The 27,822-nt window shown below is 48.7% G+C and overlaps 2 long non-coding RNA genes across 4 annotated transcripts in view; one reads left to right on the top strand and one right to left on the bottom strand.

Annotated features, from left to right (window-relative positions):
- LOC123344201 overlaps positions 1 to 27,822 on the top strand; it is a 221,491-nt gene that overhangs the window by 133,256 nt on the left and 60,413 nt on the right. The gene's annotated exons all lie outside the window — the stretch shown is intronic.
- Positions 399 to 13,564, bottom strand: LOC123344202. Its single transcript, XR_006572486.1, has 3 exons — positions 13,502 to 13,564; positions 701 to 783; positions 399 to 606 (listed from the first exon to the last, which is right to left on the bottom strand). It is a non-coding gene; the product is annotated as an uncharacterized LOC123344202 (long non-coding RNA).

The raw sequence follows: 27,822 nt of genomic DNA on the forward strand, positions 1-27,822 counted from the left end.
CAATCAAGCAGTCTAATTGGCTCATGCCTCCTCATGAACACAGCTGATTTTAACATTTTGTTTGCCACAGTTTAGTTTGTCCAAAGAGTAGATGTTTATTATAGTTGCTTTATCTCTTGTGCTCTTCTAGACTAGATTTTTCTTTAATGTGCCATTGATACATTAGTATTCGTTACCTGTGGTAGTAGCTGCGGGATTGCTAATGTAGACAGACCAGCAGCATTTCAACCACTGTGTCATCTACACGTAGTCTGAATAGAGCTGGATGACATGGTGATTAAAATGCCAGCAGTCAGTCAGCATGACAGCTCCAGTCATTGCTACAGCTGATGGAGTTAGAGTGGTGGGCAATTCTAAGAGTCTTCTGTAGGCAAGGTCCAGGGTTGAAGTGTGTGGATTGGAAGTTGTAACAGGACATTGGGAGTTAATATTCTTGTGTTCTATTTTTGCCTCTTTCATTGAGTTGTGTGGCCTTGAACAAGTCATCCAACTCCTCTGAATCTCAGTTTATTCTTCTGTAAAATTGGTATAATTCCTCTTTAGCTCTAAGGTATGTAGAACATGAATTAACGTTTGTAAAGTGTTTTTGAGTTCCTTGCAAGAAAACTGCGATAGAAGGAAAGCATTAATATCAAGCGCCCATTCTGGACTCATCAGCAAAAGCCCATTAGGAAACATTCTGCGGCATGCACATACTTACACTGTACATTTGTCAACGTATATTAATTCTCTCACTCTTCTGTTTCGGTTCCCTTTTTTGTATCGGACCACATTCACCCTAAACTGAGGAAAAAAGAAATTAGGATGGATTATTTCAAACATCTGCAAATGCAGTAGAATGCACAAGGGGCATTTATGGCATTAATGTTCCGTGTGTTTTGTTCGGTTAATTAAGCATAGAAAGGTCACCTTGTATTCTAATAGCAAACATGGAGAAACGACTGAGAGAAAGATACCCCATTAAATAAAAACAATTGGAGGGGAAAACATTGGCATTTTTACTCTTTTTTTTTTCTTTTAATTCTTCAGTATGCTGCGAGCTGCTGGAATATATTGATCTTTACCTTTGCTCCATGTGTGTTGTTTTCTACATCTGAATGAAGTACGACATTTAGCAGAGGCAAAACGCTGACATTCCCCCCTCCCCCTAATTCTCCTATTCCACCAAGCACATTCCTTGCTTAGTTCAGAGCAGTTTGCAGCCCAGAAAACGCATATTGTTGACACTGTTTGTTGTCTAGAAAGCGGGTGCAGGTGTAATCCATTACAAGCACACTCTTTGCTAATAGCCATTCCGAAGGCATGTCATTTCATAAGCACTGTGGTGGGAGGAGGCAGGAGCTGACCATTTGTATATATTTGTTTTCCACACTTTTGGGTTGTGCACCCTTAAAATTTAGAATATCCAGCTCCTAAAGTGAGGGATTTTCCTTTTTAAAAGGGGGTGTAGTGATGGGGGAAGTTTGCTTATAAAGTTCAGGAAACCTCTACCCACAGCATTTCCCTATAGACGATTTTATTTCTTTTCTCTAGCTTGCTAGCCGTGACTTTCTTTTTGTAACTCCTTAATTATGGTCAAACCAGGAAGCTGCCTAGTGCGACAGGGGAGGCTGGGACAAACCTGAGTGGCTCTGTGACTGCACACCAGGTTGCAATGTCACTCTCTCAGATTTGGTCCTTCTGCTCCCCTCATCGTGATGAAGGGGCAGCCGGGCCAAACACAAGTGAGTAGCGCTGCAACCTGGCTCTTGGCCCCCCATTTGTACCATAACCACCAAACTATCAGAAACTTAATGCACCCCTCCCCCAGAAAGTCTGAAGCGCACCCCCCACCTCCTGACCTCCCAGTTGGTAGCCTCCATTCTAGAGGACAGGAAAGGGGTAGCACACTAACGTTTTTCCTAGGGCAGCAGATTGTCTTGAGCAGCCTCTGCTACTAAGGCCTGGTCTACATTGCAGAATTAGGTCAATGCAAGGCAGCTTATGTCGACCTGACTATGTTGTTGTCTACACCAAAATGTTGTTCCCCACCACGTAACTGCCCTGCTATACTGACTTAATAACTCTACCTCTAGGAGAGGCGAAGAGTCAATGTTGATGTAGTTAGGTCAACACAGTGTCAGTGTTGACACTGCATTGCTTATATCGATTGTTGCTAGCTTTCAGAAGCCACCCCACAAAACAATGCCCCACACTGACAGTACAGTCAGTACAAGCACTCCTGTTGAGGATGTGTACTGCCGATATAAGGAGCAAAGTATAGACACGCACAAGTAATGTAATTACTGTAGCGGCTGTATGCCAACGTAAGTTAAGTCAACTTAATTTTGTAGTGTAGACATGCTGTAAGGGTATGTCTATACTGCAATCAAGAGGTGCAGTTGCAGTACGTGTAAGCATATCTGAGTTAGCTTTGTTTGAGCTGGCTCAACTAAAGAGCAGTATAACCATGGCCACACTGGCTGGTGGCATGGGCTAGCTGCCTGAGTACAATCCCGCCAGGATCCTAGTTAAATATTCAGGTGGTTCGCCTATGTTGCTGCCCATGCCACCATGGCTACAGTGCTGTCTTTAGTGAGCTAGCTCAGTCAAGGCTCATTTGGATATGCCTACACATACTGTCCTAGTTGCAAGGTAGACAAACTCTAAGGCCTTGTCTACACTACAAGACTATTTCGAATCAACTTAGTTCGAATTTGTGGATTCGACCTTATGAAGTCGAATTTGTGTATCCATACTAAATACACTAATTCGAATTTCTGAGTCCACATTCACGGGGCCAGCGTCGACTTTTGAAGCGGTGCACTGTGGGAAGCTATCCCACAGTTCCCGCACTCCCCACTGCCCATTGGAATGCTGGGTAGAGCCCCCAATGCCTGCTGGGGGGAGAAATGTGTCGAGGGTGGTTTTGGGTAAGTGTCGTCATTGAACCGTCAATCACAACCTCCCTCCCTCCCTCCGTGAAAGCGCCTGCGGGCAATCTGTTCGTGCACTTTTCTGGTCAGTGACAGCGCGGACGCCACAGCACTGCAAGCACGGAGCCCGCTGCGATCATCGCCGTTTTCTCCTCCTCGCACTTTATCGTCCACGTCTTCCACAGTCAGCTGCTGAGAAATTGGGCTACTTTTCAATGGTGCTGCAAGCACTGGGGGACCATAGGGGACGTTTTACAAACATCAACGTCGGGTGGCCGGGCAAGGTTCATGATGCGTGTGTTTTCAGGAACTGTGGGCTGCTCAGACGCCTGCAGGAAGGTAGTTTCTTCCCGGACCACGAAATAACTGTTGTGGATGTGCAGATGCCTATAGTCATCCTCGGGGACCCAGCCTGCCCGCTAATGCACTTGCTCATGAAGCCCTATACAGGCGCCTGGGACAGCGACAAGGAACTCTTCAAATACCAGCGAGCAGCGAGCAGCGTGACCTGTGACTGTTCAGTTTCTTTACAGAGAAGCTGAACCTGCCCCTGTTTCTTTACCCAGTTACCGTTGACTCTCCTCTTCGGTTACATACCCCGTTCACCCCGTTACCCCCACTTCCAGCACACGTGTAAAAATAAAATACATGTCCCATTATTACTTAACAAAGGTTTCTTTATTCATGACTTTTCGTGAAAGGGTTGAAACTGGGACGCAGGCTGTGCTGGCTAGGGTGTGCGGTGATGTAAAGACCGCCTCTAAACTCAAGGAATGACAGGCTCCTGCTCCTAGAGTGGTCCGCAGTGCCGGAAGGCTTCTTTCAACGGAGCCTGCCATCCCTCTTTATGGAATTCTGTGTGCGGGCGGATATGTGACCTTGTGGTGGAGGAGGACAGATACAGATTCCTCAGCTGCGTGACTCAGCGGTCCAGGACAAGGACCGCTGTATAAGATCTGTAACCGCCCTCCCCCGCTGCAAAGTCACATCTCCCCCGCCCACACAGATCCTGGAAACCACCTCCAAAAACCGACCAGGTTGCCTACTGACTGCACCGTGTGTGTGACCCGCTGCTGATCCTGCCCCCGTGTCTGTACCCTGGGAAAGGTGACTGTCCTATGCAATTAACCACCCCCTTCCCCACGCCCCCCATTCGAACACAGTCTTCTTTGAAAAAACATAACGGAAACAGTAATTAACAGCAAATCATTTTTATTAATTAAGTAGACAGTTAGGGGATGGGACTGGGATTGGGACTACTGTGAGTCTGGAAGTGAAGGACTTCGGCAACTGTAGGGTATGAGAGCTTTTGGGTACTTGAGCACTGTGCTGTGGTGCAGTGACAGTATTCATGTCCCCGGCCGCCCCTCCTCCTGATTATTTTCGGTGAGGGGGGTATGGGACTTTGTGGCGGGGGACGGCGGTTGCAGATACACTGCAGGGGGGCTCTGTCCTCCTGCGGTCCTGCAGAACATCCACAAGGCGCCTGAGCGTGTCCGTTTGCTCCCTCACTAGTCCAAGCATTGTTTCAGTCGCCTGCTTGTCTTCCTCACGCCACCTCTCCTCCCGTTCGCTGTGCGAGCGCTGGCACAGAGAGACGGTCTCCCTCCACTGGCTCTGCTGGTCCGCCTCTGCTAGGTAGCAGCCCATACGTTCCTCAAACATCTTGTCCCTTGTCTTTTTCTTTCGCCGCCTAATCTTCGCCAGCCTCTGCGAGGGGGATGCTGTGGCAGGTCTGGAGACAGTGGAAGCTGTGAGATGGGAAACAGGGAGTGAATTCCTTGCAAAGATACATTTTTGCGAGCAATTAACTGAGTCTAGGCTGTCTCTGTGAATTCTGGGTTGAGACCCCTGTGCCTGCTGGGGCAGAAATCATTTTCGCGGTGGATTCTGGGTAAATGTCGCCAGTCATTCCTTCCTCCGGGAAAGCAACGGCAGACAATCATTTCAAGCCCATTTTCCCAGAATTGCCCTGGCATACGCCATAGCGTGGCAACCATGGACACTGTTTTGCCTTTTGTGTATGTCACCGTATGTGTACTAGATGCCGCTGACAGAGGCGGGCCAGCAGCGCTACACAGCAGCATGCTTTTGCTTTTGCATGACAGCAGAGATGGTTACCAGCCATATTGTACCATCTACCATACCATAAATTGGTAATAAGGTGGTAATAAGATGGGCATGGTTACCTGTCCTTTTGCACTGCCCCATTTGGTGCTGTCATAAGTGCCCCTGGCCGAGCAGCCAGGGGCGCAAAAGCAAAAATTGGGAATGACTCCCTGAGTCAATCCCTCCTTTTTGGTATCTAAAAATAGAATCAGTCCTGCCTAGAATATAGGCAAGTGTACTAGATAACCACTGTTTCTTCTTCGAGTGATTGCTCCTATGCATTCCATGTAGGTGTGCGCGCCGCGCGTGCACGGCTCTTCGGAACATTTTTAGCCTAGCAACACCGGCGGGCAGGCTGGGCGCCCCCTGGAGTGGCGCCGCTATAGCACTAGTTATATACCCCAGCCGGCCCGTCCGCTCCTCAGTTCCTTCTTCCCGCCCGTGACGGCAGTTGGAACTGTGGAGTGCTTGTAGTCCTCCACGTACCTAGCTCACCTTGGTTCTAGTTTGTATTTAGTGTATATAGTTAGTTGTTAAATTGAGTTAATTCAGTAGTTAGTAGTTAGATTAAGGGGAATTAGGGGGGCTTAGCCCCTCTTTTCCCGTCCGGTGCGGGCGTATGCCCAAGACACCGGGATTCAAGCCCTGTGCGGCTTGCCAGCGGCCTATGCCCGTTGGGGACCCCCGCGACGCCTGCCTTCGGTGTCTCGGCGAGGGACATCGACCTGACAAGTGCCTCATTTGCAGGTCCTTCAAGCCGTGGACTAAAAAGGAGCGGGACATTAGGTTGCGGCAGCTCCTTATGGAGTCGGCGCTTACCCCTGCGGTGCCGACTCCTCCGGCTCCGGCGTCGTCCTCGGTGCGGAGTGCGCCAGCGGTCCCCGGCCGGTCCGGTACCGAGACTGTTAAGAAGCAGCAGGCACCGAAGCCCCGGCACCGTTCCCATTCACCATCGGGGAAACGGAAGCCTAAGCCCAAGGCTGTAGAGACTGCTCCAGCGAGACCAGTGGTCCAGCAGCCAGCAGCGGCGCCTTCGGCACCGTCCAAGACAGCGCACAGACCGTGCGCGGTACCGTCGACTCCGGCACCGGCTGGGCCGTCGAGTCCGGTACCTCCGCGCTCCCCGGTGCAAGCCGTGGTAGAGCTGCCTCTCCCGTCCACGCCCGAGACGTTCTTGACGGCGAGGGAGCTCATAGAGCTCACAGAGGCACCGAGCCTCCGGCCCCCGGCACCGCCGGTGCGGGCCGTTCTGTCAGTGGGCAAACCGGCCATGGTACGACCGGCCACCCCTGACTCACGGGATAGAAGGCGATCCAGGTCCCGCTCCCGGTCCCGATCCCGGAGACGGTCACCTTCCCGCCGTTCTAGGTCACGGCACCGGTCACCATCCCGGTACCGCTCTCCTTCTCGGCGCCGGTCGCAGTCCCGGTACCGCTCGCCATCGCGGTACCGGTCGTACTCCCGGAGGCGTTCCAGGTCCCGGTCCCGCTCTCCGGACCGTCGGCACCGAGGGAGGTCCGGCTCCCGGCACCACTCCCGACGCCGGTCTCGAAGCCGCTCCCATCGAAGACGATCGAGATCGCGGTCAACCTCCCGCTACTCTCGCGGTCGCAGGTCCCGCTCCCGCTCCCGGCACCGCGACGATCGGCACCGGTACCCGGCACCGTCCACGGACAGACTAGTGGCATCGACGGCGCAGTCTTTGAGCGCCTCTGCCCCCCCGTGGCCTTCCCGGCAGCCGTCGGTCGCTTCTCACGACGACGCCGGCGCAGACTACCGCGCGGACCCGCAAGGTCAAGACCCGGGTCCCCAGCAATGGGGTTTCTGGACCCCCTGGGCCGCCCACGAGACTCAGGGTGCCCCCTTCCTCCCGCGACAGGGGACTTCGGTCCAAGGGGTGCCGGAAGCCACTGTCAGCAGGCCCCCTCCATCACCTCCGGTTGAGGTTCCACCGCCGCCGGTGCAGACGGAGCATCCCGGGGAGGCGACGGCTGCGCACCCCATGGACGAGCCTCAGTCACTTCCCCTTGGTCAGGCCCATTCCTCGTCCTCCTCGCCAGACGAGGCGGTGGCAGGATCCTCGTCATCCGATCCACCACCCATTGACTTGCGTGCCCATTAGGACCTCCTGCGCAGGGTAGCACAAGCTGTTAACCTCCCGGTAGCGGAGGTCATTGAGGACGAGGACCCGATCACGAATGTGGTCGGAACGGAGGCCCCCATGCGAGTGGCCCTACCATTTGTTAGGACCATCCAGAGAAATGCCACCACGCTCTGGCAGTCCCCAGCGTCCATCCCTCCCACTGCCCGTGGGGTGGAGCGGAAGTACTCGGTACCCCCGACTGGGTACGAGTACCTATACACCCACCCGGCCCCGGACTCCCTAGTGGTGCAGTCTGTGAATGACAGGGAGCGGAATGGACAACCTGCGCCTGCTCCTAAATCTAAAGACGCACGCAGGATGGACCTGTTGGGCCGGAAGATATATTCGGCTGGCGGCCTCCAATTACGCATAGCGAACCAGTTGGTTCTTCTGGCCCGCTATGCGTACGATAACTTTGTAGCCCTCTCTAAATTTACGGAGTTGGTTCCAACATCCTCCAGGCAGGAATTCTCAGCTTTGCTGGAAGAGGGCAAGAAAGCTACCAGGTCCTCTATTCAGGGCTCACTGGACTCTGCTGACTCCGGAGCCAGGACCTTAGCATCGGGGGTGACAATGAGAAGGATCTCCTGGCTACAATCGTCCACCTTGCCGCCAGAGGTCCAGTATACTCTGCAAGACTTGCCTTTTGATACGAAGGGCTTATTCTCGGAGAAAACGGACTCCAGGATACAGACCCTTAAGGATGGGCACATTGCCATCCGTACGCTAGGCATGCATACGCCTGCGACACAACGGAGGCCCTTCAGGCAGCAGCCCTTTCGGCCGTTCAACCAGGCCAGGTCTCGGCAGGACAATGCACGCAAGGGCAGACTGAATCGTCGTCGCCCATCGGGCAATCGCCGTAACCAATCCCAGGCGCCTTCCAAGGGCCCCCAAGGCCCGAAGCAGGCGTTTTGATGGGACGCCCGAGGACGGCCCATCAGTCTCTCCTCCGGATCCTTCCCCGTTCTTTTTCAATCGTCTTTCCCACTTCCTCCCGGCGTGGTCCCAGATTACATCAGACAGCTGGGTGCTACGCACGGTAGAGTCTGGTTACCATCTCCAGTTTGTTTCGCCCCCTCCCTCCCACCCTCCCACCCCGTCCCTCTTCAGGGACCCCTCTCACGAGCAAGTCCTCCTGCAAGAGGTCGAGTCTCTACTGAGATTGGGTGCTATAGAGGAGGTGCCGAGCGACATGCGAGGCAGAGGATTTTACTCCCGATATTTCTTAATCCCCAAGGCGAAGGGAGGCCTACGACCCATACTAGACCTCCGAGAGCTCAACAAATACCTGGTCAAGCTCAAGTTTCGCATGGTGACCCTGGGGACTATCATTCCCTCCCTGGATCCGGGAGACTGGTTTGCCGCCCTCGACATGAAGGACGCGTATTTTCATGTCTCCATTTACCCTCCGCATCGGCGCTACCTGCGCTTCGTTGTCAACAATGTACACTACCAGTTCGCAGTGCTGCCCTTCGGCCTCTCTACAGCGCCGAGGGTATTCACCAAGTGCATGGCAGTGGTGGCCGCGGCCATCCGCCGTCGTCGGATACATGTCTACCCCTATCTCGACGACTGGCTAATCCGAGGACCATCCCGCCAACTGGTGGCGTCCCACATGGCCACAGTCCTAGCCCTGTTTCAGCGTCTAGGGCTTAGATAACCACTGTATCATAGAACCAGAGAGCACAGCTGCTCTGTGTCAGATCCTGCAGAAATTATGATCTGTATGCTATTCACAGGGGGTGCTCCTGCAACAACACCACCTGTTCATTCCGTTCTTACCCCAGCCTTCCTGGGCTACCATACCATTGTCCCAACACTTGTGTGATGAAGTAATAAAGAATGCAGGAATAAGACACAGTGACTTGTTTGTGAGAAATGAGTGGAAGGAAGCCTCCAGCTGCAATGATAGTCCAGGCAGGACATTAAGGAGTGTGGATGAAGGAGCCCATCATCCCTCTGCTAGTCCAGGGGCAATTGAATCTTTTATTTACAATGAAGGGTGGGGGCTGATGGAGCTCAGCCCCCTGTTGCAATGATGAGGACGGTTACCAGCCATATTGCACCATCTGCCATCAAAAATTAGGGACAGGCGCCCTTGATCGACCTTACTGATGCTAGTCGGCATGGTTACCAGCCCTTTTGCACTGCCCCATGTGCCAATAGGCTGATGATGAGGATGGATTTCCATCATTTTGTACCATCAGCCATCCATAGCGTGGGGGGAGCAAGGATGTTGGTGTTGAGTGCTGCACCATCGCGTCTATCTGCAGCATTCAGTAAAGATAAGGTGACATGTAAAAGAGTCAACAGAGGATTGTTTTCACTTCTAGTGGTGTGTGGGGTGTGTGCGCAAATTGCTGAACTATGCCCTGACCCACCGCAGACACTGTGTTTGACCCTAGAAGCATTTGGAGCTCATCCAAGAATGCAAATACTTTTCAGAGACAGCAGGAACTGTGGGATACCTTGCGTCCTCAGTCCCCCCTCCCTCCATGAGCGTCCATTATATTCTTTGGCTTTCCATTACGCTCGTCACGCAGCTGCGTGCTGAGTCTGTGCTATGCCGTCTGTCCGTAGATTTTTTAAAAATACTTTGGACCAGGCGTAAAATTACAGTAATTAATCTAATTAGATGCAGGATTCTCCGAGCGAAATCACCCTGAGGAGGGTCACTGAAGGAGATAGAGAGCGCATGCTGCGTGAAAGCTAGCACGAACCAGGGCCCGATGCAGCCGTGCTCGGGGAGGCAGTGCTCCCTGAGTACCTCATGAAAGCCTCGCGCGGAAAAGTGTGCTACCACGGAGCACCCAATAAGGCAGCTCTCCTCAGGAACCTCCTGCTGATGCTTTTCGATTAATGCAAGGAGAGCTTCGTGGAGATCTCCAAGGATGATTTCTGTTCTATCCCCATATCTAGAGAGTCCTCCTTTTCACACAGTTAAGATTCCTGTTATATTAAGAATAAAAGTTAACATGGTTAAAGCACTTACCGACTGCTCCTTCCCCTGATTCAGGGTCCGGGTTAATGGCCGGGGAGGGTTGTTGGGGGATCTCCGTGACGGTGATGAATAGATCCTGGCTGTCGGGGAAACCAGCGTTGTAAGCGCTCTCGCCTGCCTCGTCCTCCACAAACCCTTCCTCATCTTCCCCGTACGCGAACATCACCGAGGAACTGGCCGTCGACACTGTCCCATCGTCAGAGTCCACGGTCACTGGTGGGGCAGTGGTGGCAGGCTCCGTAGCGTCTGTTTGCCGCTTTGATTTTTTGGTAGCCTTGTCTGGGGTCCTTGGTTTTCACCAGCCTTGTCTGGGGTCCGTTGCATGACGGCTGTATCATCTGTCTGGATCATGGCTTTGGAGACCTTCTCGTAGGTCTTTGCATTCCGTTTGTTGGAGCGCAGCTCCGAAAGCACAGACTCCTCGCCCCACACACCGATCAGATCCAAGAGTTCCCGGTCAGTCTATGCCGGGTCCCTCTTTCTATTCAGAGATTACATGAACTCCTCTGCTGGAGAGCACTGCATCGCTGCCGGTGCTGCTGAGCTCGCCCCGATGTCCAACCGCGAAATGAGATTCTAACTGTCCAGACAGGAAAAGGAATTCAAATTTTCCCGGGTCGTTTCCTGTGTGGCTGCTCAGAGCATCGAACCTCGGACTGCTGTCCAGAGCGTCAACAGAGTGGTGCAGTGTGGGATAGCTCCCGGAGCTACTAAGTTCGATTTGCATCCACACCTAGCCTAATTCGAGCTAGCCATGTCGAATTTAGCGTTACTCCACCTGTCGGGGTGGAGTACCAAATTCGAACTAAAGAGCCCTCTAGTTCGAATTAAATGGCTTCCTAGTGTAGACGGTTGAGCGGTTAGTTCGAATTAACGCTGCTAAATTCGAATTAAAGTCCTAGTGTAGACCAGGCCTTAGTGTCCTTTCGTCAGTTTTTCCAATGCACCATATTTCCTGTTACTCCAAATAAACTTACAGGTGTTTTAATGTACCTTAGATCTTCCAGAAATCCCTTCCTGACTTGTGAATGTGGGGAGAAATTCTGCTGCTTAATTTAGTCCCCAGCAAGTTTTGTCATTTGGAGGTGGAGTCAGAGTTGGGAACTGTAGTGGACATGCGTGTTCTGGCTTATGGTCTGAGTCTTTTTTGCAGAATCAGGGATGTTGATGTAACACAGAGCAGCCCCCAAGCTAAGTCTCTCTGGGGCTATTTCAGTCTCCAGAGTGCCCCAAACTGGAAGGGTGTAAAGTCTTCTGCCCATGCTGAGCAAACAAGAATGCAATGGATGAAGGTATAGGAACTAACTTCTCTCCTGCTCCAGTTTCTAACAGAACATTTTAAATATCACTGTTTAGAAGTCCCCATTGCCTCCTTTATTATTCTGCGAGGGCACCTATTTGTGCCTTTTCCAGCTTCAGTCACTGTAATTTCTTTATTCCCTGCTCTGCTATGACCCTGAGTTCCTGAGTCCCCTTCTCATAGAAAATGTCATTCTGTCTCCAGTCGCACTCCTTCATTCTTTCTTGTGAACACTCCAGCAAAGAATTCATTTCAATTTTCTTCTTTTTCTTCTGTCACTAAATAATCCTGGTGATCTCTAGATGCCCTGCTGACCTTTTGCTTCTTATATACTTGAAAAATTCTTGTGTCTTTACTCCTTGTACAATCTTTCGTTCATCCTTTACCTCAGCCTGCCTTATGCCCATTGTGCTTTCTCATAGCTTTATTCGCTCTACTTCCCATGCTACTCTTCTGTCTCATGCCTTTTTGATTATTTCCTGTAATTCCCTGTTTGACAGTGGCCTTTATCTCCTCCTACTGTATTTATTACTAGGTGACATGCAACTCTGGGAATGCAGTAATTTCTCTGTTACCATTGTTCATTTCCCTTTTGTGTCCTTTCTCCCACTGAATTATCTCACTGGACTTCCCTCATTTTTCCAAAATGTCATCTTTTTTCTTCTTCTTGTTTTTGATCTTCACCCAGTTTGGATTACAAATCTACTAATGTTATTGTCACCACCTGGGAACTAGAAAGGGGTTGCCATTTGGTACAGTGTTTGTAAGAGGAATACAGATGCCAGCACCAGAAGTACCATGTGGGGGTATGATTGGGGCATTCTATCAAATAACCAAATAGACAGTGATTCAGCAAAGCACTTAAGCATGTGATTTAACTTCAATAGGACTATTGGCATGCTTAAAGTTAAGCATAATATTAAGGTTTGTGTTGAATCAGGGCCATGGAGATTAACGTTAATTTGTTGTTAATTGGTAGCCAGCTCTGAACTACTGCAGGAGTAGGATCAGTGTGGTTGCTTAATTCCATATCTTCCATTTCCCGGTGTTTGCCAAAAGTCTGTCAAGGCCTTGCCTACATCAGAATATTAAACTCCCCATGTGGAGTGTCTTGTTTGGATTTCAATGTAATGCCTGTATGGATTTAGTGTAATTCAGGAACTGGTTGAAGGCATCACTGGGTTAACATGGAGCTCCCCATTGGCTCTCATTTCTCCACTACGTTTTGGTACCACATTGTCATTGGGATGGATTCCGCTTGCTGCCAAGTGCCTCCCTTGAAATGCTGAGCATCCTCAACTCCCACTGCTGTAATAAAATGCTGATTGTGTTCAGCACTTAGGTAATAGGTAATAATTGGAGATATACCAATCTCCTAGAACTGGAAGGGACCTTGAAAGGTCATCAAGTCCAGCCCCCTGTCTTCACTAGCAGGACCAATTTTTGCCCCAGGTTCCTAAGTGGCCCCCTCAAGGATTGAACTCACAACCCTGGGTTTAGCAGGCCAATGCTCAAACCACTGAGCTATCCCTCCCCCATACGCTTCATGCAAGCAGGCCCTTGTGTGCGCACATGCATCCAGGTCTAGTATTTTTCTAGACCAGTTTGCTTTATAGGAACATTGAAAACTCCTAACTCTGTCTGGACTAGGAATGTCACCATGGCTTCCTTTGGTCACCCGTAACTTTATTTTCATAATAGCAGCCTAGTGGTGCCGCAATGGACCATAATGCTCTTATCAGCAATGTAGCAAATCAAGATAGCTCAAGGACAACATGAGGGCATCTTCTTACAAGAGGGGCAGGAACGAGGGAGGGTGAAGGTTGTACTATACTTTCACTAGGCCTGTGAGGAGTGGTCAAGTGGCCTCAAGCTAAGTTACCACGCCTCTTGGTGGTTGCATTAACTTGGAGCAGCTGTAACTAATGTGAGGAGGGGAAGAAATAACATGGGAGGAAGAGGAAACCTGAAATTAAGGGTTGGTTGGAACCCCCTCCACTAGACCCGCTGTTGCTTGAAGAGGCTCTTACTTCTAAACTTCTGCTGTGTGGAGCTCAAAGCCTGGGCTTTACTGTAAAAGCAGACAACACTGGATTTATTACAACAATCTGTAACCCACTAGCCCCCCTTTTTGTTCTAAAACTGCAGGGGTGTTAATGGGCCACTTCACCTTGAATGGTCCCTTAGAATGTGTCTAACAGCTTATGCTAAACTATCTGTTTGATTTAGTGACACTTTGAGTACCTTTTCTGGAACTGAGGAAGAGCTCAGTGTAGCAGCTTGAAAGCTTGTCTCTGTCACCAAGGCCATATCTACTTTACAAAATTATGTTGACCTAAGTTACATTGGCATACAACTGCCATAGTTATTACATCACATGTGCATGTGCACAGTACACTCCTTGTGTCAGTGGTGCGCATCCTCACTCGGCGAGCTTATACTGATGCAGAGTGAAGTGCGCCATGAGTAGGTATCCCACTGTGCAACTCACCACCATACAGCACAGGGTGTTTTGGGAAGTTTTTGCAATGCCTGAGGGGGCCAAAAAGGTTGCACAGGGGTGACTGGGAGCATGGGTTCAACTTCCCATTATGCCATGTTCTCCGTCCCATAATTCCATCTGCATCCCATAATATTTCACATCTCTTTTTGAATTCCCTGTAAACCTGCACATTCGTCCTTGCTGTCTAGCATCTCTGACAGAACCATGGATCCTGCTTGGCTCTGCACTATTGTGATGAGTGTCGCGAGCATGGAGTGCCTGATCCTGCAGTATTTGCAGAGCTGCAAGAGGAGCTGTGGGGAACATGATGGTTCCTTGGTGGTTAGATTGCTGGGGGACACAGAAACAATTCAAGGTGGTTGACGGCATTCACGGTGCAGCTAAAGATGGTGGCGCACCAGTTCTAGGCCTGAGAAACAAGCACTAACCGGTGGGATTGCATTGTCATGCAGGTTTGGGATGACAAGCAGTGGCTGCAGAACTTTCGGATGCACAAGGCCACATTCCTGGATTTGCGCGCTGAGCTCGCCCCAGTCCTCCAGCACAGCAACATCAAAATGAGAGTCGCACTGACAGTTGAGACGTGAGTGGGAATGGGCACTGTGGAAACTTGCAATGCCAGATTTGTGCTGGTCAGCTGGGAATCAATTTGGAGTTGGGAAATGCACCGCAGGAGCCATTGTCACGCAAGTCTGCAAGGCCATTAATTGCCTCCTGATAAGCAGGACTGTCATTCTGGGCAATGTGCAGGACATTGTGGATGGTTTTGCAATAATAGGATTCTCAAACTCCATTAGGGCGATAGATGGCACACATATCCCTATATTAGCACCATACCATCTTGCCGCAGAGTACATCAACAGAAAGGGCTGTTTTTCTATAGTAATGCAAGCACTGGTGGATCATCCAGGACACTTTACCAACATCAGGGAAGGTGCATGACGTGCACATGTTTAAGAATATAGGACTGTTCAGAAAGCTGCAAGAAGAGACTTTCTTTCCTGACACGGATTACCATTGGGAATGTTGAAATGCTGACATTTGCAGCCTGGTATGATTCTTGTAGTAGCTGTATATGTAGGAATCTAACATTGTCAATGCATCTATTAGTATTGTTTGTGGATGATGTTATGGATTCTGTGACACAGTGCAGCAACAAGAAATTGATCGCTGTCAAATCTGCTCATCACCAGTGAGCATATGCTGTGAACTAATAAAGATGAATTATGTTCCAAAAAAAAATTATTCTGTAACATGAACTAGACAAAAAAAATGGAACTTAATAAATTAAGGGAACAGAACTTATGAAGGGGAAAGAACAGTCATTTCCATTTCAGGTACACATACACCAGCTGTGTGTTTCACAGGTCAGTGTATGTGCAGCTGTGATTGTCTTTAATGTCCTCTGGGGTGGAGTGGTAGGGGTAGTGCAGTGATCATTGCTGCCATGTGGAATGTTGAGTCGGGGGGGGTATAGGGAGATCCTGACACTGAGTTGTCTGTCTATGGGTTGCAGAGGGAAGTGAGCACGGGATTGTGAACCTGCAAGTCTAAGTCCACCGCATCTCTGTTTGCTGCCTGAGAAGCTCCATTATGTCCTAGTGCATCTCCCTCTCCTTTTCCTGCTTGTACTCCCCAGTCTTTCTCTTATCCACTCTTTCCTTCTCCATGCTGTCTGCAAGGATTATCCTCCAGGCCCTGGTCTTGTTCTCTGATGCAGCACAAGCTTGCACTATTTCCTGGAACATGTCATCCTGAGTCCTCTTCTTTCTCCTCATCATCTGGCTCAAGCATTCTGTAAGTGCGGAGGGGGAGACCCTGAAGGCCACAATACCAGCAGCTGCAGATACAACACACAGAGGTACCATTGTCAGGGTAATCATGATGTAAGTCAAAACTTAGGAAACTGAACTCACTCCCCTTGATTCCCAAGAGTTGCAAGCCCTACATTCGCACTGCTCCTAGGGATTGATATAGCATTATTTCAATCACAGCACCGGCCATGATGAGTATGGCCCTCGGGGGGGGGGGGGGGAGGATTGGGGAAATAAGGGGGAAATAACTCACAGGCCTGAGTATATTTGTGTAGGGCAATGGAACTGAATACTGGCATGGTTTTCCACAGGCAGTGGTGATTTTAGCTGATATCTCATTCCTGAGGGCAACAGAGGCAGAGAAAGCACAGCTGCTGCTGGCATCCTGATGTCGCCCGGGCCAGTATGCTGCTAGCCTGTGTACACTGAAATGGTGCCTGCTGAAGTAATCATTAAGTGGTGTGTGAAAGTGTCCTACCATAGCAGAAGAAATAAGAAATCTTTGGGAGAGGATTGCAGATACCTCCAGGAAAGTTTCATTGTAATCTCTATTGGACATCCCACGTAAACAAACTGCTCCATGTGACACCCCCACCCCCCGCCTAACTCTACAGGGGGAATGAGAAGCAGATCTCTTGGTCTCTCTTGGTTGTTTCACTATCTCTTCTAGGCCAGGTAAAAAAGAGTAAATCAACAGATGTGTCCACTACTTTGGGGGTTCCATCCCTGTAATTTCAAAGCAAAATGCAAACTGACCAGAGGTTTCTTCCCCTGCATCAGACTCAGCTGTCAGGACTGGCTGGACTGTGGTGGAATCAAAAACAGGTCCTGGTTCGTTGCACTGCTGGATCCCCCCATCACCTGTTCCCCGTTTCCTCCTCCTTTTCCTCATCCAGCTCCTCACTATTCACGGTGGGGGCCTGTGACTCATGCTCCTTCAAAGTATCCACAGGGCTTTTGGGGATCGAGGATGACATAATGCAGCTCTTTGTAAAAGCGGCAGGTCTGTGACTCCACACCAGATGGATTGTTGGCCTCCCTTGCATTCTGGTACACCACAGCTCATTGGCTTTCACATCGCACTGCTGGAGGTCCCTGTTGTAGCCCTCCTCCTCCATGTTCCCAGCAGTTTGCTCATAGATATTGACATTTCTACGGCTGGATCAGAGCTATGCCTGCACAGCCTCTTCTCCCCACAGACCCAGGAGATCCAATATATCCTGTGCTCTAGGCAGGAGTGCGTCTGCAGCATGGTCGGCTGGGAGGTTGCATGCAACAGTGGAGATCTGCGAGGTGTGCTCACCAAGCGGGGCAAGCAGGAATTTGCAGGGCTTTAAAGGGGAGGGGCGGCTGTCCACCTGACCCCTGGGCAGTGGAGTTCATAATGGTGACCAGAGCGGTCTGTGTGGGGCACTGTAGGACTGGAGGCCAATAAGAGTTGAGGTAAGTAACGCAGTGTCTAAACTGACACACTGTCGACCTGACTTCATTGGCCCTGACTCTACGTCGCTCTGGGAGGTGGTGTTATTAAGTTGATATAGCAGGGCAGTTACATCGGTGGGAACAAAATTTAACTGTAGACACATTCACAGCTGGAAAGCTGCCTTGCATCAGCCTAACCGTGTAGTAAAGACCAGGCCCAAGAGAAGTTGGTCCAGTGAAAGATATTACCTCGCTGAGCTTGTAAAGGCAGAAAGGAGACAGGAAAATACTGAAGCCATTGGTATTGGCTTACTAGTAAAATTTAGCTTTACAGGAAGGCAAAGATGTTGCCTGTATCCACATAATCTTCTTGCACAGTTTGTAATGTTTATAAAGAACAGGGGTCACATATGGCTGGCTGGCAGAGAGAGACAATAATCTTGGATTAGCATTAAAAAGGCTGAGCACTTAAAAAAGAATACAGCTATGTGTAACAAAAGTAAATGGTTACAGCTGTGACTAGAGAACTCCCTTCCTTCAAACATGGCTCTGTCTCTCCCTCCCATATTTCTGATGGCTCATTAAATTATTTATAGAATACATACCAAATCTGAAAGCTCAGGACCTGAAGCTACCATGCAGGCTAATTGCCTGGTAAGCCATGTAGCGTGTTTTTGTGTGTTGGCAATTGCAAAGCATCAAGGGTCTGACTCTGTACCCAAAAATATACCAAAGCACTTTTCATCCAGGTTTGGGGCACAGAGGGTTGTTGTGCAAACAACTCCCTGTTGGGATGTTCTTAAAAACCCAGTGCTAGATTGCTACTAGGCTTCACAACCCCCATGCTGTGGTTCTGTACTGTTAGGGGCAGGAACAAGAGCTGGCTATAGACAACCAGGGCTGGCTTTAACTGTATGAGATACTTGTATGCAGGAAATAAAGAGTTAGCTCTCAAAGAAAAGAGAGAAAAACAAGGCCAGTAAGAAATGCAGCCTTTCCCCTTCATCCTCTGCTGCTTCCTGTGGTTTAGCAATGTCAGTGTACAATGGTGTATTTTAACACTGCCTGCTGATTATTCAAGTGACTATATAAAAAAAATTTACCCTGCTGAAAAGAATATACTGAAGATATAGTGCCCAGAAAATGCCATGCGCTTGAATGGAGAGCTTTTGCTACAGAACAAAAAGTCTGAAGCTGTGCGACAAGACAGAAGGAAGAGTGGAGCCTGTGCTTTGCTAAGGGAAAGAATCCATTGTTTTGCTACATGGATTATGTCCCCAAAGCATTTTTTAAAGACATTTTTCCTCTTGTTCAAACCTTCTGTACCCTGTGCATTGGGGAGAGGGCAAAGGAGTAGGGGAAATGGTTCCAATGGATCCTATACTTACAGAAAGGGGATTGGAGTACATACATCTTACTCCTCTCTGTTCTTGAGCCTGCAGTGGACTCTGACAGATAAACTTGTCTCCAAGCTCCCACTGGCAATCTGACACCACGCCTCACTTACTCTGTTGTTTTTGTTTTTTTTTGGTTGGGTGTATCTATTGGGTTTCTGGGAACTGGGCGGGCGGAAGCCCGCCCAATGCTAAAGGATCCCCCCCCCCAGCCTAAGGGGAGGATCTACAGGACCTCAGGAAACCCACTAATTTCGGGGGACAACTAATAAAAGAACAGGGACAGGAGTGCGGTCAGAGGGTCATAAGAAGGGAGCCTGACGGGGACACCGAGCAGAGAACCCCGGAAAGCGCCCACTGCTCCTCGAAGGCATCAAGGGAGCCAGTGGACGCCGCCCAGAGGAACTCTGCCCGGATGCGTGAACGGACAGACGATCGGAACCAAGCCCCACAGTTGCATTGGCCAACCTCCTCTCCCTGGTCGCGTAGATGGCCATTTTAGCCAGGGCAAGGAGGAGGTTGACCAGGAGGTCCCGTGACTTTGTGAGGCCACGGATAGGGAGTGCATAGAGGAGATTAGGGGAAAAGTGCAGCCAGAAATGTAACAGGATATTGGTGAGGAGCTGGTATAGGGGCTGCAACCTGGCGCACGCTAAGTAAACATGCACCAGGGTCTCCCTCACGCCGCAGAAGGGGCAGGTGTCTGGGATGGGGGTAAACCGCGCCAAGTACACGCCCATGCTCACGGCCCCATGGAGGAGCCGCCAACTGATATCCCCGGCGGGCCTCGGGACCACGGTTGAGTAGAGTGCAAGGGAGGCAACTGATGCTGAGAGGAACTGAAGAGCAGAGCATAGATGAGGTATTGAATGATTGATATGCTTGCTTTGTATGATTTGAGTTGGGGCAATATGCAGTTTGGCAACTAGGGATCTGGTTCTCAGTTGCAATATGAACCCTTTGTGCAGCTCTGGCAGTGCAAAGGGTTGTTATAATGGCTTAACTGGCTATTAGGGAATTCGTCCTCCTTGTGGCCTGTGAGGGGTGGAAGTGAGGGAGAGTGAGACAGCATGAGGCACCATCCCTGCTCCCTGAGAGGTCATTCCCCATCAGGAGTTCAAGTTCAAAGGACCAGCCCAGCTCCATCAGACCAGGGTTCTGCTTTGGCAAAGCATAAGAGGTTCTCCAGAGGAAAATCAGCTGCCAGAGGGATGCTCTTAGCTTGCCTCCAAGTGTCCCCATCTCCTGCCCATTAGTAACAGGGCCTGGGACATGGTGGGAGGAGGGCACCCACAGCTTTATCTCAGCGGTAGCTTCTCTCTCTGGAAGGCCTCCTGTAGTTCCCCACTGGGAGCTTTGGACTGAGAGACCTGCAGAAGTTTGTCTCACTCAGGGCTTCGTTTCCATAGGCTTAACTGCAAGGGTTCAGGGCTCTAGATATAGAGGAATAAGTAAGGGGGTGGAGGGTGGGGGCAATGGGCAGCCTGGCCTGCTAGTCCTAAGGGCTCCTTACTCCCCTAACCCCCATTCTGAGTAGAAAATGATTTCCCTCCCAATTGTTGGTTCTAGTTGTTTATTTTGTTGATCAGAGTAAATGAGCACTACAATGAATGGGAGTTAGAGGCATGAGGGATGGGGCACAGAGGGGCCCATGGAGCTAGAAAGTCAGGCTGCCCACTGAGCAGGGCTAGCTCCAGGCACCAGCCCAGCAAGCAGATGCTTGGGGCGGCCAACGGAGAGGGGCAGCACATCCGGCTCTTCGGTGACAATTCGCCCTCTCGGAGCGAAAGACCAGCCACCGAATTGCTGCCAAAGACTGAAGCGGCGGCTGTAGAGCTGATCGCGATCGCGGCTTTTTTCTTCTTCTTCTGCTTGGGGCGGCAAAAACCCTGGAGCCAGCCCTGCCACTGAGGCCAGGTATCTTGGGCCCTGCAGTGGGGCTGGAGACTGATGAGTAGTGGAAGCCAGTAAGTCAGCTGGAAGCTCTGTTTCCCAGCCCCACTGTCAACTTCTGTGCCATTTATTCATGCTTTTCCCTGTATCTGTGCTCCCCTGTCCTTCCTGCTGCTCTCCCCAGTTGGTAAGCCTGGAAGCAGACTCACTTAGACTTCCTCAAGTTTGAAGCAGCAAAGAATCCTGTGGAACCTTATAGACTAACAGATGTTTTGCAGCATGAGCTTTCGTGGGTGAATACCCACTTCTTCGGATGCAAGTGGTGACAACTTCCTCAAGTTTGTTAGGGTTTGTCTACACTGCTTCTGGGAGGTGTGATTCCAGCATGGGTAGACACACCCTAGCTCTGCTCAAGCTAACGTGTTAAAAACTGCAGTGTGGACGTTGCTTCACGGGTGGTGGCTCACGTTAGCCACCCAAATCCAATCCCATCTGGCCCCCTGGGTCCGAGTTCAAGTAGCTAGCCAGAGCCATCACCTGTACCGTAATGTCCTAGTGCTGTTTTTAGCATGCTAGCTTGAGCAGGGCTAGCACAAGTCTGTCTGCCTGTGCTGGGACACTCATCTCCCAGCTAAAGTGTAGACATACCTGTAGACTACTACAAACCACAGGAGCCGCAAGCTGCAGGTCTCTGATGATCTGTTTTTCAACACCCGCTCCCCTCTCCTGGCTTCTTTCATGGCCCCTTGTTATTAAGGATGGTGTGGGAGGAGGCAGGGAGAGAGAATTGACCTCTAACTTGTCAAGGTCTGTGAGCTTACAGATGTCCCCTGTAACATCAGAAAAGGATGTCGCTAACAGGTCTGAGCTGTCCTGTTCTGACAAAGATGCATTAGGTTATCTTGAGTATGGGAAATAACTTTGTTTAATTGTAACATTTTAAAAGAGGCCTATAGTTGAGATGTTGGGACTATGGCGATTCAGCTAGAGCAACTATTCCCACCCACCACCCCCTGGCATCTACCCCCATGAGATTATCAGGGCAAATTTTCAAATGTGGCACGTTTTTAAAACAAAAGTTAGTACACATTTCTTTGCGAAAATGATATGGAAAATCAATTTGTCCTCACGAGACTAAATTCAGTCTTCAAAGTGTGAAACTGAGGGACTTTTAGTCCTGCTTTGTGTTAACTTCATGGCAACCTTAACTATGCAGTCACTATCATTTTCTCTGTAAGGTGCGAATTTTATACAGTGTGTATATGTGGTGCATGCAAGGAAATATATATTCTGTGCGATACCATAATCCTACGCATAGTATACCTAAACGAATGCCACCTGCCTCTTTACAGGAGAGTAAACCCTTTATTATAGTTATCTTTCTACTAGGGACAATCCATAATGTGTTCATTATCCAGTCTCGTTTTCTGCCCATATTTTTCTCACATTTCTCACACAGCACAGGAATGTGTGAAAGTCAAACAGCCTCTAGAGACTCTCCGCCAATTAAAAAAAAAAAAGTTCACTGTGGAGGCATACAGTAAAGAGCTGCAGTTTATCCCACCAATAGATTCTTTTCCAGTATATCCCTTTTTTCAAAGCCACTGTTGGCTGAAAAAATGTCTTCCTGCAGAAATTAGGCAATAGCTAAAGAATCCATGTTGGGGGAAATTCAGCTCTTTCCCCACACAGAGCGTGAGTGATTGATTGGGGTTGAAATTCATTCTTCCCTGATTGATAGCTATCAGAATAGAAGAACAACTCTGTATGGATGCTATTCCAATGTGTGGATTGGAATAGTGGCTTCTTCTCTCCTTTCCCTGCTCTCAGCCATAGAGGGATTATGTAAATGATTTAGGCCATCTCTGTGCTCAGGTGAGGTTTACTTATTTGCAGATCCATACTGTGCACTCCATATAACTGCCACATGTTCCTGGCTGAGAATGGACAGTCTCTACATATTTAACAGCATACTTAGCACTTTCCTGCCCTGGAGTGAGAGTTTTCCAATTTTCTCTTCCTACAGCCCTATTTATAGTGTTCAAATATGCACCTAAACAAATGTCATTGCAAAGAAGTGAGAAAGTATAAATAATACACCTTTTGTGAATGTGTGTTCCATTGAAGCAGCAAAGAATCACATGACCTTCTGTCCACCATAGAGATCCACAGTAGGAAGTATTCTCACTTGACAGCTCTAACAAAGATCTAACGTCTGGTGCAGATTGCCAGTGTTTCTGACAGCGAAGTGAATCACTTTTTAGAGACAATGACTTGTTTACTTTTCACTGAAACTTGAACTGAAGATATTTCATAATAGAATTCGAGCAAATTTACCAGCTGTTTCATCCCACTGTGCTTTTCTGGCAGGTCTACAAGATAGAATGCAAGTAAGACTAATAAATCAAGCTGCGTATGAAAGGATTAAGAGCAGAATACGGTATATATGCCTGAAACCATAGGAATATACCTTTCTCCATCGATCCCTGGGAATTCCTGATGTTTTCTGTTTTTGAGTCAGTGACTGATCTCAAATATAGAGGGGAAGGGGGGTCCTGTTCTTTTGTTATTACCTATAGTGAGACATTTCTTTGTTGAAAGGCACATCTTGTATTGGTGATGTGGACCATGTATATAAAATGGATAGATGTAGTTCTAGAATCAGGCTGTGTTCTATCCAACTGGGAAAATATGGAAAAGATGAGCATAAAGTGCTTTCAGAGGCTTGCTATGACCCAGCAGAACACAATGTAGTATTGCAAGAAATTAAAGTCCCACTTCTCACCTCTCATTTTTTCTCCCTTTAGCTCTGTTTAGTTTCTTCTGATCTCTTTGCTTACATGCTGTATCAAGCAGATCTTGTTTCACTCAGGGTCTGGGAATAATATCGCTTATGAAAGGAGAAATCCATTTAGGACTTTCTGTGGTTCGAGGGAACACAACTTAATATTTTAAATAATTTATTTCTATGGGTGGCGGGTGAACGAGCCTCTGCCTGAGGCCCCACCCCTCCCCCTCTGCTACCCGTCCTCCACTGGAGGCCACAGTGCATGTGCACACACACCCGCAGCCACCAGCCCCTTCATGCGCTCTCCTCCCTGGGCTGAGCAGCATGGCCCCAGCCCCCTGAGCCCAGCCTGCCTGCCCCACCCTCTCGACCATGGAAGAGCAGGAAGGGAAGCAGGCAGGAGGAAGCCTGGGGGCGGAGCGGGGGCAGGGGCACAGCCTCCCCCAGCCTGTGATGCCCATCGCCCATGTTTATTCCCCTTTTTAATTAACTCTTGCAGCTCCAAGTTCTATTTACTGACTGGTGGGCAAAAAGTCCAGAACTTGCATAGAGTAAGGCATCACCCCTTCTCCTGCCCTGGCTTTGCTTGCTCTATCTCTGGCCATTCCAGCCTTTGCCCCTGCTGCCAGCAGCTTTATAGTTTCCACCCACAGTAGCAGGAGTAAGATGCAGGGTTCTCCAAACTATGGTTGCCACCTTTCTAATTGCTGGTAACTGGACCCCTGAGGCCTCGCTTCTACCCCGCCTTTTCCCGGACAGCCCACATCCTTCCCGGAGGTCCCACCCCCTCCTCCTCTTTCCCAAGGCTCCGCCCCATCACTCACTTCTCTCCCTTCCTCCCCCAATTAGTTGCTGGATCATCTCAAGGAGCCTTCCTGCAGATAGGAGGCGGCCCCAGCTGAGTAGGGGCTGGCGCGGGTTAATGACCCAGCACCTCTTCCTGCCCTGAGGTAACCGGACTTTTGGTTTGGGTGCCATTTAGGGTTGCCAGGTCCCCCAAAAAAGGGCACCTGGCAACCTTAAATGGCACCCAGACACAGAAGCCAAAAACCAGACTGTCCCAGGTAAAACCTGGAGGGGTGGCAACCCTACTCCAAACCCTGCTCCCAAGACACGGATGTGATGCAGAAAATATTTCTCTTCTTAGGCCCAGGCTACATTAGGGAAATGTTAGTAAAGTTTCTCACTATTGCTAACACTAGTTTGGTGTCATTGGCGTTAGCAACACGGGGCACCCTAGTGCCGGTGAGGCTTGTGCTGCTGGCACAGTTTACAGCACCATATCTTCAAATTCTGCTGGGGATAAGCCTAATCCACATGGTGCTGAAAGCCACATCTGTGGCCTAAATCCCATGTACACTAGGGCTCCCAATGTTGCAACTGTAGGGAAGACCTAAGGATGTATCTACACTGCAGCCAGGAGCCAGCCTTCCAGCGTGGGTAGACAGACGTGTGGTAGCAGGGCTCGAGCTAGCATGCTAAAAATAGCACTATGGATGCGATGGCTTTGTGGTGGCTCAGGCTGTGGCTTGTGTAGCAGCTTGGGCTCTCCCTTGGGTCTGAGTTTGGGTGGCTAGCCTTAGTCTCTGCCAGAGCTGCAATGTCCACACTGTTATTTTTAGTGACTAGCTTGAGTCCCACTCCCGCAGGTCTGTCTGTCCAGACTGGAAGGTCAGCTCCTTGCTGCAGTGTAGACATAACCTTAGAGAAAAAGTGTTAGGCAGAATTCCTGCAACTAGTCTACCTCCCTACTCTGGTGCTGTTTTGGACTCCAGCTCATGCTGGTGTGAGAGCAGAACCAGCAACCTCTGCATCAATCCAGAAAGCAAGGCAGGAACTGTGCAACTGGGACTAGCAAGCCAAGGAGAATTTTTTTAATTAAAACACACACAAATGGGACTGGCTCTGGATAAAATTTATTAATTTGAAAAGTGATGTCAGATGAAAAGATGCAAGCACCTACTTCCACTTGTTTGACACATTACGTTTATCTGGACACTGCAGGCACCTCTAGTAATCTGGCATTTTACCTTCATAGAGCTCTTCCCATCCATAAAGGTCTCACATGGTAGAGGCACCAGCCAGCTAGCACCCAGCATGCTGCAAAAGTGTGGAGAAAAGGGGAAGTTTTATCACAGGACCCTGGGGCAATTCACTACCCTGACAAACATGCCATGAAAATTTTAAGAACCTGTTTGAACGGCCCCCAGATGGTAAACTATATGATATTCAACTTGCCTGCCTCAGAGAGAGGCAGGGCTGAGATTAAAATCTGTGGTTCTAAGAATGTATGTGTTCCAAACCCACAGCTGAGACCATTAAGCAATCCTTATACCAGTGCTATTCAGACCTCAGGGGTTCAGGAGTGAAATTAGCGATTCCCTATTACTCACAAGAGCCACAGCAGTGGGAATTCATTTTTCCATTTACTATAGTACTATATATTCATGTTTAAACAGCATGATAGGGAAATATTTAGTGTTATATAATATAAATAATATCTTATTCTCTCAGCAAAATGACTGACCAAGTATTATTATTTTATCAACGACAATTGGTTAATAACATAGTAAAAGCATCCCGACTGGTTAATAATTAAATCACACACTGTTTGAATATCATGTGTTGCAAACAGCCGCAGGAGACGCATTAAAAAGCCACTTGCGGCTCGTGAGCCTCAGACTGAGTATCGCTGCCTTATACATTGGGAACTGGAAATAAAATAGCATTTTCAGGATTAAATAATTGGAAATAAGGAAATATTGAATGCCCTCTAATTCTTAAGATCTTAAATCTTTCAAGACTTGAAACCATTAGCGTTCAGCCTGTGTCTGCTGAGTCAGTGGCACTGGTAGCCAGGAGATTAAGATAATGTTAGAAACAATGGCAATTTTTTTTTCTGCTTCCATCTACTGCTTGGTTGACTCCTGAAGGCCATCTTACTGGCAGCTGGCTCCTACCATAGGACAGTCTTCAAGGTGGCTGTGTTGCTGATCATCTAAATCCAAGTCTACAAAAGAGTAACAAATCATCACAACACTCCCAGTTTAGAAAAAAGGCCTGAACTTTAGAATAAAGTTCAAGCATGTGCTGTCATGCTCACAGAATGAAAACATGCTATAAGGGATAGAGAGCTGTGTGAAGAAGTGATTTTTCAGTTTGCTTTCCAGTCTAAAAAAATAGAATCAAAATGGTTTCAAGACAATTTGAGATGAAAATTTTCTGGCAAATTGGAAAGTCAAAAACAATTTTTGTTTTAGGGTGAATTAAATGTTTTGTTTCATTTTTGAAACATTTGCATGTTTGAAAGATTTCAAAATATTTCATTTCATTAACTTATTTTTTAATAAAATGGAAGCAGATTTCAAAATAAAAAGCCATTTCAAGTTGAAAAACTGAAATGTTGAATTTAAAAAATGTCAATTAAACATTTCCATTTTTTTACATTTTTATTTGTTAAAGGCCTTTTTTAGCCAAACCAATTTGGTGAATTTTGCACAAATTTGAAAAATGTTTCAGTTGATTCCAGTCAGTATTTGTCGGCAAAAAAAGGTGGGGTTTTTTTGGAGAAATTTCACCCAGCTCTAATGTGGATGCATCACTCCATGAGGTTTCAGCTGCATATCTTTCCCTCCTCATGGTTTTAAAACAGGTTGTGCTAGATGCATGTGTTAATTAAAATATCAGCTCCATACACTATGAACTCACTACATTAAAAATATAAGAGAGGTGCTGTGGCTACTGATCTGTACAATTTTGGGTTAGAAGCCACGTGAACTGGTGGGTGTTAACTTAAAGCAGTGTTTCCCAAACTTAGGACGCCACTTGTTTAGGGAAAGCCCCTGGTGGGCTGGGCCGGTTTGTTTACCTGCCCTGTCCGCAGGTCTGGCTGATCGCGGCTCCCACTGGCTGCGGTTCGCCACTCCAGGCCAATGGGGGCTGCGGGAAGAGGCGTGGGCCGAGGGATGTGCTGGCCGCCACTTCCAGCAGCTCCCATTGGCCTGGAGCAGCGATCCGCTGCCAGTGGGAGCCGCGATCGGCTGGATCTGCGGCGGACACAGCAGGTAAACAAAGCAGCCTGGCCTGCCAGGGGCTTTCCCTAAACAAGCGGCCTCCCAAATATGGGAAACACTGACTTAAAGGAACCCCTCCTGTGTTGTTTCCTGAATTCAACAAAGAAATATGTAGAAAATGACACAAAAAACTGAATTAAAAATAGAAAATATGCGCAGCAGAGCTCAGAGAATGTCTGTTCCCTAGATTATTACCAAGATATGCGGGCATGCACAATTTCATGCAAATCAGACTTCATCTACTGTGTGTTTTGCTTCCGTAGTTAAAAATGAGGTGAATGACAACCAGGATTTTCTCAACACCTCATACATAGTGTGTTCATTTTGGGAAGTGGTAAGAAATAGAGTGAATGTGATTCCGGACAGTGACATCCCCAGTGATCTGAAAATATTTGCACTAGGTGACCTGAATAGTCTCTGGAATATAAATGAACCACAAAAGAAATTTTCTATTAAGAGCAAAT

The sequence above is a fragment of the Mauremys mutica genome, chromosome 11 (assembly GCF_020497125.1).
Source record: "Mauremys mutica isolate MM-2020 ecotype Southern chromosome 11, ASM2049712v1, whole genome shotgun sequence".
NCBI lineage: Eukaryota > Metazoa > Chordata > Testudines > Geoemydidae > Mauremys > Mauremys mutica.